This window comes from Orcinus orca, chromosome 2 (assembly GCF_937001465.1).
Source record: "Orcinus orca chromosome 2, mOrcOrc1.1, whole genome shotgun sequence".
Classification (NCBI taxonomy): Eukaryota; Metazoa; Chordata; class Mammalia; order Artiodactyla; family Delphinidae; genus Orcinus; species Orcinus orca.
The window spans coordinates 108,792,607-108,806,159 of NC_064560.1; the positions used below are offsets into that span (position 1 = coordinate 108,792,607).

General features: G+C 41.8%; 1 protein-coding gene across 5 annotated transcripts in view; it reads left to right on the forward strand.

Moving 5' to 3' along the window:
- ATP8B4 (ATPase phospholipid transporting 8B4 (putative)) overlaps positions 1 to 13,553 on the forward strand; it is a 258,608-nt gene that overhangs the window by 221,298 nt on the left and 23,757 nt on the right. The window lies entirely within an intron of this gene.

Here is a 13,553-nt window from a genome sequence, read left to right on the forward strand (position 1 = left end):
ACCAAACAAAGTCCCTGGCCAGAAGGGGCTACTGGCTCAGCTCTGCAGATGGGCAGAGCCCCTGGCTGGCATCTCTGCTTCAGTGCTGCTGAGTGCTGATGGCTGTAAGCCCTGTCCCCCACTTATCTGTCTCTATCTGATCCACTTTGGGTTCTCTTTCTCCCAGTGGAGAAACCATAGGCCCAGAGGGGCCCTTTTGGTGCAGTGCTGTACCGGCCTGGGGGAGGGGTGACACAGTCAGGGTATAGCTGCTCCTCCTTCCCTTCTAATGTGATGCTTCTCAGTCTCTGTGATCCAACAGGGCACTTCAGCTTCAGCCCCCAGTTCTGGGATTTTCACAGTGGTGTCTTGTCTGTGGATAGTTGTTAGGTAGTCTTCTTGTGAGGGAGACTGAAGCTGGGAATGACCTATGCTGCCATCTTGATGACATCACTCCTGAAGTCTCTTTTTTTCCAGAGAGCATTTGTGTGTCATCTGCCAGTTCCCTGGGGATACTGCCTACCTGAGATCTTTCTCTCTGTTCCAGGATTTTTTTGAATTTGAACTGTAAACTCTGGTGAATACCATTTGAGAGTCAAGTTTTCAGGAGAAATTTTTTTGTCTCTCCCTTTAGCTAGTTCCAAGGTTGACACAGGCAAGTTTTCTTGCAGTCCCTTTCTGCATAAAGATTTGTTTCTCCTTTACTCTCACACTAAAGATTCAGCCTGTTGCTGCCCTAGCGTTATGAGAATGATAGATTCTCCATTTGGTCTAATCTTGGCATCAATAATGGTGTCTCTTAGAAGAAATAGTGTCTCAGGGTCAATGATATTTGGTATTATTACTGAAACTCATGTGACATGGAACCTTGTTTTCCCCAAGCAACATGCATAAAGTCCTACAGAACTCTACAGTACCACATAGAACCCACTTAGGGCAATTCTGGAATAGATGGCTCTGACAGTTTCAAAACTGTTTATCCTAGTTTCAATGTTTTGAGGCAGTAAAATGTACAAAGGACAAAATGATGATAAGAATATTATTCCCAGAAGAATAGGCTATTTATGTTCCTCTCTTTCAAAAACTTCCATTTTCTTAATTAAATCTAGTCCAGGGATAAATTAGTCCTGTTTTATATGCTAAAGGAATCGGGGGGGTGGGGGGGAGGTTTTCATTTAAACTTCTGTAAAATCTTTTTCACTATCCTCAAAGTTTTTTCCTTATTATAAAGATAATTTTATGTGAATATATATTGACTTTTATATATCTGAGAACATACTCTTTGCTTTTTTCTTATTAAAAAGTCACATTTTGAGAAATCCCTCTTGTTTTACATTCTTCAAAAGTGTTATTTTTCTTAATGGCATTCTGAAATATGAATTTATTACAGTTTATTCTGATTTTATAAACATTACAATTTTTGTCATTTTAAATTGAATAGTTCATCCCTTGCTTATAGCCGTGAGTCACACAACATTGTATTGCTAGTAGGAATGCTTGTTTACTGTCTTGGGAAGAGAAAACAAAATGATGAATAGGCCAAGTTCCTACCCACCTGGAACTCATCTTCTCATTGGGAAATAAAGATGTGCACAAATATGTCTGATAGAAGTACTGTATTTGAACTTAATATGAGAGCATGGGAAAAAGAAGGCATGTGTGAGCATCTGGTGTGACTTCAGGGGCTCAATTAATCTCAAGTGAGTATATGAACATTTTCAAAATTAAGCGGAGGTCTGGAGGCCTGCAGGTGTAGCTACCTGCAGGGATGCAGGGGCTAGTTTGTGTAAAGGTGCGAGACTAGAGTAAAAGGAGGGAAAGCCTCCTGTCATACCTGAACACTTTCCAACTGACCTGCAGTTAGCTGAATTTAATCTCTTTTTAATTTCTAAAATTCCATTTAAAACCAACTCATTCAGAAATACCTTTAAAAAACTGCATGGCATTACTTATTGCATACAGCAAGAAGTATCTTCTAGAACAGATGTTATACCACTATAGAGATGGAAACGCTGGTCTCCCCCCACCCCACCCCCACGTGAGCGGGCTGGTGTGTTAGTAATACTGAGAACTGACTGTGACAGCAACTCGGATATGCAATTGAGATTGGTCAGGATCATTGTCTCTTTTCCATTCCCTGTTTTTCACTAGAAGCTCCTGATTAACGACAGGTTTAACTGAAAAATCTCTTGGCTTTTTTTCTTAGCCCTGTTTTTCTGAGGACAATATGCTGTAAATATGAGGCAAGTGAAAAGAAAACAACATATTTGGGAGAAATGCTACTCTACAGAGAATGAGAATTTTTGAATAGGGGACATTTTTGCAGTGACACTTTTTCCCCCATTGAAATCATTTAGCTGGCTTGGGCCTCCAAAGCCACATGTTGGGCGACAAGCCTTTCTTAGCTCCTAGAGCCCATTAGAAAGCTGCTTACTTCCAGTCTGTTAATGAAAGTTGGCCGTCTGAGGTCTTCCCACCGCTGCCATCCTTCTCCTACATTGCTTCAGTGGAATTGAAAGCTCCACGGTGAAATGGAGCCAGTAGTAATAAAAGCTCCAGGACCCGGCAGATTCAGTAACAGCAGGCATGTGTTCAGAGGCCCTTGCTTGGCAGACCTGATCTGCAGTCACTTCTCTGTCTAATCCCCATAGGAGTGAGACTCACTCACATCCTCCAGCACAGAGCCTATAGTCTCTGAACGCTCATTCATTTCAAAAGAATAAACTGAGTACCAGTTTGGGGCCAAGGGCTCTGCAGGCCTCCAGTGACACAAGAATGAACCAGAGGGATGCAGTTCCTGCCCTCAGGGAACTTAACAGTCTGGGAACGATTTTATTTTCATAAATGTGAAACTGATGTTGAATAACTCTGTAGTCACCTTTCGCTTATTTTTCCACCAAGACTTTTCTAAAATTAAATTTGTCATGGACGGGCCGTATCTCGGGACCAGCCCTGTCCAATCTCAGCATGATTCATAAGCACCTAAGTATTTCTTCCCTGCATCTCTCAACAGATTGCTTTGAAGTAATCTACTCTGCAGCCCAAAACACCTGACCAAACGTAAATAGATTGTTCTTTCACAGACACATTGTTGACTTTTAAAACACCAATTTAATTACTTAACGAAGTGACACGTGCTATTTCTTTACTCCCTTTGGCCTGTGTCTTGGGGCCTGGTGAAGTTTTTCCAGTCTCTTATTCTCTGATGATAGCTCCGGTAGATTCCAGGCACTGCCCCATCCTGGTAGGTGGGCTGAGGCAGGTGTGCAAGCCCATCCGGCTGTGGCGTGCTAGGCTCCACGGGGCCGGTGGGTGGGGCGATTCACTGCTCGTGAGACGGTGGCACTTAGGACATCTCAGATGGATGATGATGTGGTGCAGGCTGGGCTGTGCTCGGTTTATGGACTTTCCTCTGCTTGGCTTCAGCGCCTCACCTTTGTTGTGATTGCTTTAGGACACATGGAGAAAGAATCTGCCTGGGAGGGACCAGACTGCTTTTGTTCGCTTTGCTGGGTAGGCTTTCCTGGGAGAAGCAGCTGGGACACAGAACAGAAAGTGTATGTCTTGTGGAAATCTAAAATCTTTGCTCTGGCAGGGAATGTCAGAGATACTGAGTCTAGCCCCTCATTTGATAGAGGAGGAACCTGAGTCCCCCAAGAGCTGAGGATCGGTGGTAGACAAGGCTGACGCTAGAGCTCATCATGCCTTCTGACTTTTTTCCAGTGCCCCTTCTGCTCCGCTTGATAAATGGCCACTGGAATTGTTATAGACTTGAGAGAATGGCGATATCTTTAAAAAAAAAAAAAATACTGTATTCTCCTAACCCCTAATCAGGCAAATGTTTGCTTTATTTGGAATCTAAAGGAGAAACGTCCAGAAACAGTCAGTATACTAGGACTATGGGGGAGAAAATGAACTCTCTTACTGAGAGAGAGCTTATGCTGTAGGGAGTATCTCCCACAGCTTGGATCCTTAGAAAGGTGGCAACTTCCTCCTGGAATCATCTGGAAGCTGGAGGCCACCTTCTGCCAGCAAACACTCCAACCAAACTGCCACTAAAAGACCATTTAAATATAATCTGCCCTGATGAGATTTCCAACCAGATTTCTGGACCAGAGGGGTTTGGATAAAGGTCAGATAAGTCTTTAAACTGAATCATGGACCTTTTCTAAGGACATGCTTTATCTCAGTCTGTTATCAAAGCCTGCATGATTTTCGTGGAATCCACTGTGGATTTGTGTGCAGTTTATACGTGTAACTTATTTTAAAAGTACCTTATGCCCTCAGGACTTTTAATAAACTATCCCCCACCAGAGATAGAGCCATAAGAACCCCTCAACCACCTGCCTCCTCCACCAAAAAAAAAACCCACAACAAAAAAAAAACCATTGGTTGAAGCCCTATTTAGGAAATTCACATTTGAAACTGCAACTACTGGCACTGTGTACTTCTGATATTATCTGATGACAATTTATCATTGTCAGTGAGATACAGAGCTGTGTACTTTTTTTTTTTGAATTCTGCTGTGATATGGAAACAATTATCTTGTCAAGGCCAGAAAAACATTAGTTCTGTCAAACAGTATAAGAAAAATCACAATGAAAAGTTTGGAAAGTGACGTGAAAGAGTGTGACTAACCTAAAGGCTTGGATGACTTCATGGATTTGGTTACCTGTGAGCCCACGTCAACCAGGCTGGCGGTTCCCCTCTCCTCCCCTTCCAGATGTGCTCTGTGGAAAACCGGGGGAGGGGCAGGTGCTCAGGTCTGGGCCATTCCTCCTGGATCCTGCTGGTGGGTTTCTGCTAATTACACAAATCAGTAACAGATGTGCTGAGGCTAAGCACCTCATATTTATTCCACAATGTGTTTTCTTTAAATGACAAATTTTTTAAGGCCAGAAAGAAAAATATCATTATATAGTTTTCCTCTGCAACACAGAGCAAAAGGGGGGAATACATGTCTCCAGAGAGGTAGTTCATCCTGTCATTTGAACAAGGAGCTAAGCCAATAGTCTCAGAAGAGAAAGACCTTTGTAACTGTTTAAGATCCTTATTAAGGTTTATTTAAATGTGGTATTCTATAAATCATAGATTTTGTGTTCCCCAAGCTGTTAGGTTATAATTTATAGCTGGAGTATTTTTACTCTATGTATAAAATGGTTGATAAGGTTGATAAATTGCTCCCACAGAGAAGGGAGCCAGGAGGAGCTTTCCTTAAATAGGAAAACAGTGAAGTTGGAAAAATGAACATTCCACTGTCTTTTTTCTGATCTGTGAAGAGACACTTTTAGGCTTCCAAACATACTAGTGGCATGGCACAGGAGCATGGCTTTTCCCTCTTATTAAGAATATTGGAAATGGGTAACAGAAAATTTGGAAGTAGAGGTGGTATGGCTGCCCCTAGGAGGACGGGGGCCTCAGGACAAATATTTTTGTTCAGGACTCCTGTTTATATAAACAATTTGAGTCACCCGAAATCAGAATGTCAGCACTGGTCTGGTCTAGTCCCCGGCCAGAATGCTTCCCACGGGAGAGGCTACAGAGGAATCATTCCTCCTCCTTCCTTCACCCCGCCCATATCTTTGGGGCATCTGATGAACCCACATGTGAGGGGAAGGGAGGGAGGGAGAGAGTGTTTGTGGGGGGGTAGTGGAAATAGTAGAGGGCTTGAGCATGCGTGGAAGGGGAGAAACAGGGATGGGGTCCATGTGGGTCATGAGTATGCCCCTCTCTTTTGGTCTTAGTCACCAGAGGGTGTCTGTGAACTTTTCTGAGTGTAGCTAAGGACTTAAAGGAGAAGTGGAGCATTTACTAGGATAACTATTTGAGTAGCTGGAGATCTCTTGCAAGGAGAGGAAGAAGCCTGTTGTAGAAGAAATACTGCTTGTGATTTGATTTTTTATGGAAGACCCTAAAGCCTAAGCTGCGCTAAATCAATACACATAACTGGGAAAGGTGTCTTTTAAAAGTGAATGACTCAGTTTAACACATTTGAGGCAAAACTAGAGTAAGAGTGAACAGTGATTGATACAATTAAGTATTCACGAGGAAAATGATAATTATATCAAGGTATTTGGTTTTCTTTAAATCGTGCTCTAATTTTCTGTTGATTTCATTAATATAGTAGTTTATTATGGATAGAAATATCTATGGTTGTAGCAATAAAGAATTGTATTTTCATAGAAAAGTATAATTTCTAGGAAAATATACCTTTTTATTTACCGTTAACATATCGCTTGAAGCTTGAATCCCTGCAGGCCCCTCCCTCCCTCCCTCCCTTCCTTGCATAATAAATGTATTCACTATCTGTTTGTCAGGTGCTGCTGTACTGGCATCTACGCATTTCACTGAATACTCACAGCCCCCCTCAAATCCCCATTTTATAGCCAAGGAACCTAAGACTGAGAGAGATTGAGTATTTTGCTCAGGGACACGCAGTTCTATCAGAATTCTGACTCCAGTACCTTTACCCTTAAGATACCAGCTTCCTTCTGTTGAATACTTACCATCTGCCGGGCATTGAGTTAGGTTCCTGAGCTCCCACAGATGAATAAATTGTATGACCTGCTGTCAGTGATGCCGAAAACTTGGCCTCTGTGTACCAGTGCTGAATTGAATCTTGGAGACAGTTTTGGGTGAAGTGGAAAAGAAGAGCTTTATTGCTTTGCCAGGCAAAGGGGGACACAGCAGGCTCCTGCCCTCAAAAACTGTGTGTCCCAACCCAGGAGGATTTGGTGAGGAGTTTTATAGCAATGGTTCAAGGGTAGGGTTGCTGATATGATTAGGGTGTGTTCAGGGCCTGCACTCCTGTAATCTGGTCTCAGGTGGTCTGATGAGCTTCTCAAGGTTATCAAACTGTCATCCTCTCTGGAATGAAGAATGCTGACATCTTCCATTTGTTGGGGGTTTTAGTTCTGTAAAGAGCTCAAAGAGATTGTTATGTGTATCCCTGGAGGTGGAACCAGGACCCTGCCCCAAGGCTGCACTATTGTTTCTTCGCTGCTCCTGCCTTTTCTCGGCATCCCCTCCCTTCCCTGATTAGCAACTCTTCGAATCTTCCCTTTGGAACTCAGGGAAGGTCATGGAGGCTGGAGTCTGTTTCCTACAAACAAGAAATGGGGGACAGGGAAAGGCTTCCATGCCCAGGAGCCCCACTGGGTCCTGCTTGGTTTCCCCCTTGGGGAGGGCCTGGGAACCAGCCTATAAATAATTGTGAGTCAACAGCTATGAAGCGGTGAGGTGTGGAGTGTCATGGGACTACAAAGGAGTGGCCTGGAACCCAGCCCTGGAGGATGGAAGTGGGCAGGGCTCAGAAAGTCTTCCTAGAAGATCTGTCTCTGGGCTGACCCTTCAAGGATCAATCAGAGCGAAGCAGGTGAGGAGGGAAAGGATGGCCATGGGGTGGAGGGGGGACAATAGGAGGAAAGTCACAGAAGTGAAGAGTGGTTTGGGCTGCAGCACAAGCGATCTGGCATGGTTAAATCAGTGGGATCTGGGATTAATTTGATGTCGGGTGTTGGAGAGAGGGAGAGAGATCATATTTCTGACTTGGGCCCTGGGATGGAGGTGGTGGTGTCAGAAACTGATATAGGGAACACAAGAAGGGAGCCTGGTTAAGGAACTGTGAGAATGAGTCCAGGCCTGGGCACACTGAATTTGAGAAGCCTGTGTCACATCCTCAGCGGAGGGTCTAGTAGCAAGTTAAATGTCTAACATTTATAAAAAGTTGTAAAATAATTCATCAAATATTTCTAGAGCACCTACCATTGGCTAGATGATGCTCTAGGCACAGGAGTTAGTGTTGTGCGTTAAGTCTCTGTTTCATGGAGATTATATTCTAGTGGGATGAAGACAGATAATAAAGAAGTAAATTAGTGAGCTGATTTCAGAATTGTTATTAAGAAAGAACTGGGTAATGTAGAAGTTCTCAATGAGAAGGTAACACTGGAACTGTGACCTGAGTGTTTAGAGGGAAACTTTCATTTGAATACCCCGGGGTTAAAGTATTCCAGGCAGAGGGCGTGGCAAGTGCAGTTGTCCCTTGATGTAGGAATGAGCCTGGTAAGTTAGAGAAAGACAATCAGTGAAGCTGAAGCTCCGTGAGTGAGGGCGAGAGTACAGTGAAGCAAAGTTGAAGAGGCAGACAAGCATAGCTCAGGAAGAGCTTTACGTCATGGCGCAGAGCCCGGATTTCATTCCAAGTAAAATGGAAGCCATTGGAAGGTTTTTAACTTGGGTAAATGCTAATGTTACCATTTCAAATGACAAACAACAGCATACAAAACTGTATTTATTGCACACTCTCAACTGTATAAAATGATGTGAGCAAAGAAGCTTTTAAAGAAACTTGCCAAATGATACCACTGATTGAGAGGTGGTTTCATGCCATGGCCAGTGCTGTGAATGCTGAGTACCAGGGCTGGAACTTGGTCCTGACACTTGCTAGGCCAGCAGTTCTCAAACTCTGTGATCTCAGGACTCTATCTATCAATATTTATCATATCAGAAATTAAAATGGAGAAAAAATTTTAACTTTTATTAATTTATTAAAAAATAATGAACCCATGATATGTTTACCTAAATGACATATTTTAATGAAAAAAATTACTGTACTCTCCAAAAAATAAGCTGTGAGAAGAGAGTCAATTTTTATACTTAAGTTCTTATTATTCAGCACAATAGGAAGCAGCTGGGTTCTCATATCTGCTTCTGCATTCAGTTGGTTGTGATATCACAAGTCATATATACTTATGCAAGAATGAGAGTGAATAGGGCAAATAATCAGCTTCTTAGCATCATTCTGAAAATAGTTTTGCCATTGTGGATCCCTTAAAAGTTCCATACCCCACCTTAAAAATCTTTGTGTTCAGTGTGACGTTGGGCAGTCTCCTAACATAATGGGTCTCAAACTAGTTTCTCCATCTGTAAACTGGAGGCTGTTGATAGCACCAACCTCACAGGATTGTTGTGATTACTTAATGAGTCAGTATATGTATTTAATGAGTCAATATATGTTAAAATAGTGCCTGGTACATATGGTGTTCAGTACATATCAGCTAGTTTTCTTTTTGTTGTTGTGATTCTGTGTGGCAGCAAAAACTCTCGCAAGAAGTTGCAAAAACTCATTTAAACTTTATTCTCACTGATTTTCCTTCCTGTCCTCTCTTGCTCCAGTTGTGAAATGAGGCTTCAAATCTGAATGCCAGCTTACAAATGCTACCGTCAAATAATTGCAGGTTTAATCAGTTACTCATAGTTTAGCTTGTAGTAATTTTCCAGATTCTTTCTTTCTTCCTTGTACCTAAAATCATCTCTTCTCAGTGAGTAGAAGTTTGATGGTAGATGAGGTGGAGGAAGAAGAAGAGATCTGACAGTACCAGGTTCTGCCTGATGCTATAAGACTTCAATTTAATTGCTTTCCCCCTCTTATATTTTCCATACTGCAATCAGAAAATGAATTGAAATGAAAGTCAGAAGACGCCATCAGCTACTGCTTGAGGATTTGTGTCAGCTAGTGCTTTTTTTTTTTTTTTTTGGATGGCGGTAAGTGAAATTCTCAATCTTGGCTTCACAGTGGAATCACCTGGGAAATTTTTTCAATTACCGATGCTTGGATCATCCCACCTCCAAAGATACTGATTTAATTGGCCTGGATGTGGCATGGTCATCAGGATTTTAAAAATCCTCCCAGTGCCCAAAGTCTCACCAGGCTATGAGTAAAAAATAAGGTCATGTGTTTCCTTTTTTACTGTAAAATATAACAAATCTACCAAAAAAGTACGTAATACATAAATGTCAGCTTAACAAATTGTAAAATGAACACTCACGTCACCACGATCCAGGGCAAGAACCAGAACGTTGCCAAACCACAGAAGCTCCCTTGCCTTTTCTCAGTCACACCTCATTTTCCAGCTCTCTGGAGTTAATCATTGCCCTGATATTTTATAATCACTTTGTTTTATAATTTTATCCTATGAGTATAAATCTCTAAACAACATAGAATAGATTGGCACATTTTTAAACTTTATTGAAATGGAATCATACGTTTTTGTCTGGCTTCTTTTGCTCAACATTGTATATATGTTTTGATTCATTTGTGGTTTTGGATATAGCTGTAGTTCCTTGCTTTTCATTATTCTGTAGAATTCTATGATATCAATATACTACAGTGTCTTTCTACATTCCACTCCTGATGGATGTTTCTGGTTTGGGACTGTTATAACCAGTTCTGGTATGAGCATTTTCATATGTCTCCTCGTACACGAAGGCAGACATTCTGAACATATATCTCTAAGAATAGGTTTGTTGGACACCTTTGCTCATCCGAAGGAAGAGAGAGAGGCTGAGCAAACCGGAGTCCAGAAGATAGGAGTTGGTGTCTGGGACTCTGTTAACACTCTGCTCTGGGCTGGGACCCTGGAGGTTTGCACTGCTCTGAGCCATGTGCCCTGAGGATGTTGATGATCTACAGGAGGCAACTGTGAAGCTCAGGATCCTCTCTTTTAATCGTTTCCTGAGACTAGAGGGATAAGGTTCAATGCCTGTCAAGGGTAGAGATCCTGTTGAAATACTTCCCTCTCTGGACTGGGACCCAAGGGCAGCCTCCTGGCAATAGGGTCACAGGCAGGACAGCTGGGTGGTGCAGAAAACATCAGGCCTTCATCCGAACCTCAGCAGCTGATAGAAGGAGATAAACACACTCTCTGGAGAAAGAAAACATCATCCTGCGCCTTGAAGTGGTTCTTAAATTCTTATCCTCTCCTTTATCTTGACAGGTATTCCCCACTAGTTAGTTCACTGAAGCTTTGATGAAGATCCTTCTTTTCCTTAGCTTTTCTTGTTATCTTCAGTGGGGAGTTTGGTATGAATCAATTGTTACTGATGGCACATGCCCCTATCTTATATGCATACCATAAACCCAGGCTTGTTTCAGATACCTCTGCTAAAATATCCTGGGGTTTCCGGGAGTGCTGACAAACTTTTCTGGTCTGATCTCATGGTTGCCTGATACTCCAGGCTATTGACCTGCCCTTCTGTAGGTTCTCTCTTGCCACATTGAGTCTAAGATCCTCTGGGTCACTGCTGCTGTCTGTACTACTTTGCTCCAAGCATAAACATAGGCCGTGGTATGCTAGAGCTGGCCCATATTGGTTCCTAGGAACTGATTGTTAAATTCTTAGGATTTATGTGAGCCAATGGTTAAACACAGCTGTTATTAAAAATTAAATTATATAAACTTACGAGTTAAATAAATTATATGAAACACAAAGTTCATGAATACTCAAGACTCATCCCTTTTAAATTAGCTTTTACCATATTTTGCTGATGATGCTCTTGAGGTTATTTCTATCTGTTGGATCTGTGTGGTGGAAATACTATATACAATGGCGTGCTGTGGCACCTCGCTTCTCAACTCAGTGATATGACTGCTTGAACAGTCATGGGAAAATATTTACACCATGGAAATTGGTCAAGGCTACAAATCAGGGCTTTTTCTTTCTTTTGAAGAGCTAGTTGTTAAACACTTAGCACATCTCCGGACATAGGCCCCCCTTTCAAATCCTCACAGCAGAGTCAGACTCAAAGAACAGAGTTTAGCAGGCCTCAAAGAATAACAACAGGGAATTACCGTTCAGAGAACTTAAAAACTGGCTACTAGAATGGTTATTCTGAGTCACAGGCATAGGCCTCTTGATGGTAGTTACTAATGTTGCCGCTTTGCGTAAATCCTGTCTCAGCTGTTTATTGGTGGTTGAATTCAACTTTCCTGCCTTGTCGTTCAGCCTACCCTCAAAGAGAATGACATTGAGCAGGTCTTTCCTATGTCGATTCCAGGCCTCAACTCTCTGAGATACACAGAGTAAAATAATTTCCTTCCTTCCCTCATCTACCCCACTCCTCTTTTCTGTTCTCTTTTTTTTTTTTTGCCCTAAGAATGAACTCTCCTTGAGATGACTGACAGTGGGAATGTCCATGCTGTTTACTTCTTACCGTGGGGCTAACCTTGCTCAGAATACAATAATCACCATTTTTTCATAGTGTCTGGTTTATTCAGTATTGAATAAAACCACCTGTGGAGCTTCAACAGAACAGTCCAGATTGAGATTTGGCCTTCGAACACTGGCCTCCACTTTCCCTTTCCTTGAACAAATATACACCCATCTCAAGAATAAACAATAATGCTAAGACATGGAGTAGTCCAAATCCAGATTTAGCAATAAAGACACCAAAATATTTTGTCTTCAACATAATGTACATGTACAGGACATGATTTAAAGGATTGCCTTACCTGTATAACTATGTAGAACCTACCTTTAGTTTCTCTGTCTGGAACATTTGCATTTAAGATTCCTCATTGCTTTCAGAATTGCCCTAAGAAGAAAATGTGCTTCAGAATATATTCAAAATCTAGCACTTCTCCCTGCTGATCACCTGATCCAGCCCCCTTCGTCTTTCATCTGGACCACTGCAGTAGCCTCCTAATTGGTTTCCCAGCTTCCACAATTGCCCCTCTTCAGTCCATTCTCAGCACAGCATCCAGAGTGCTCAGGTTAAAATACAAATCGGTTCAGGATGTTTCTTTGCTCACAATCCTCTAATGTCTTCTCATTTTACTTAGGGAACAAGCCATGGTCACCTCCATAGGATCGTCTTTATTTCTTTGACATCATTATACTCCCTGTAGGTCACTCTGCTCCAGCCAGATGGACTGTCTTGCTGTCCTCTGAACATACCAGATGCTTTCTTGCCTCAGGGATTTTTCATGCACTCTACTTGCAGTATGAAATTTTCCTGTCCCAGAAAGCTGCAAATTTCGATTCTTTATTTCCTTCAGAGTTTTTCTCAAATATTACTTCTTAGTGAGACCTTCTCCAGTCACTTTATCACAATTACAGCCCTCCTATATTTCCTATCCCCTTTTCCACCCTAGTACTGATTACCATCTCACGCATTCACTCACCAACCATATATATATATATATATATATATATATATATATATCTTCGTTATTGTATAAATTGTCTGTCTGTTTCCTGACACCATTACAAGGCATATTTCATATGGAATTTTTATCTGATTGTATCATGTTCAAATACCATTGCCTAGAACCTGGTACCTGGCACATAGTGGTTTCTTAATAAATATTGAATGAATGAATGAATGAATGACAGAGTGGTAGAACAGACATTGGTTAGGATCTGGAGACCTAGGTTTTAATTTTTGCCTTTGCCTGTGATAAGCTCTGTAACACTTATTACATTCTGTTTCTATATCTCTAGGTACTTACTAATACGATGGGGATATAATGACTGTTTCACATGCCTCATTGACTTTTAGTGAGGCTCATGCAGGGAAGTGCTCTCTATAGGTGTGAGGGAATATTTTTATTGTCTTATTTATTTATACCCACTGTAGCGAGCAGCTAGTTCCAGGTCCACCTTGCTTTAAACCACTCCCAAGAAAAAGCTCTCCATTTGAACAGAGGGTGGGGCTGACAGGTTCATTTCCGTATCTCCCTCTGAAGATGTTAGTGGATCCTTGCTTATCGCTTAGATCAGGTAATTGGACTTATT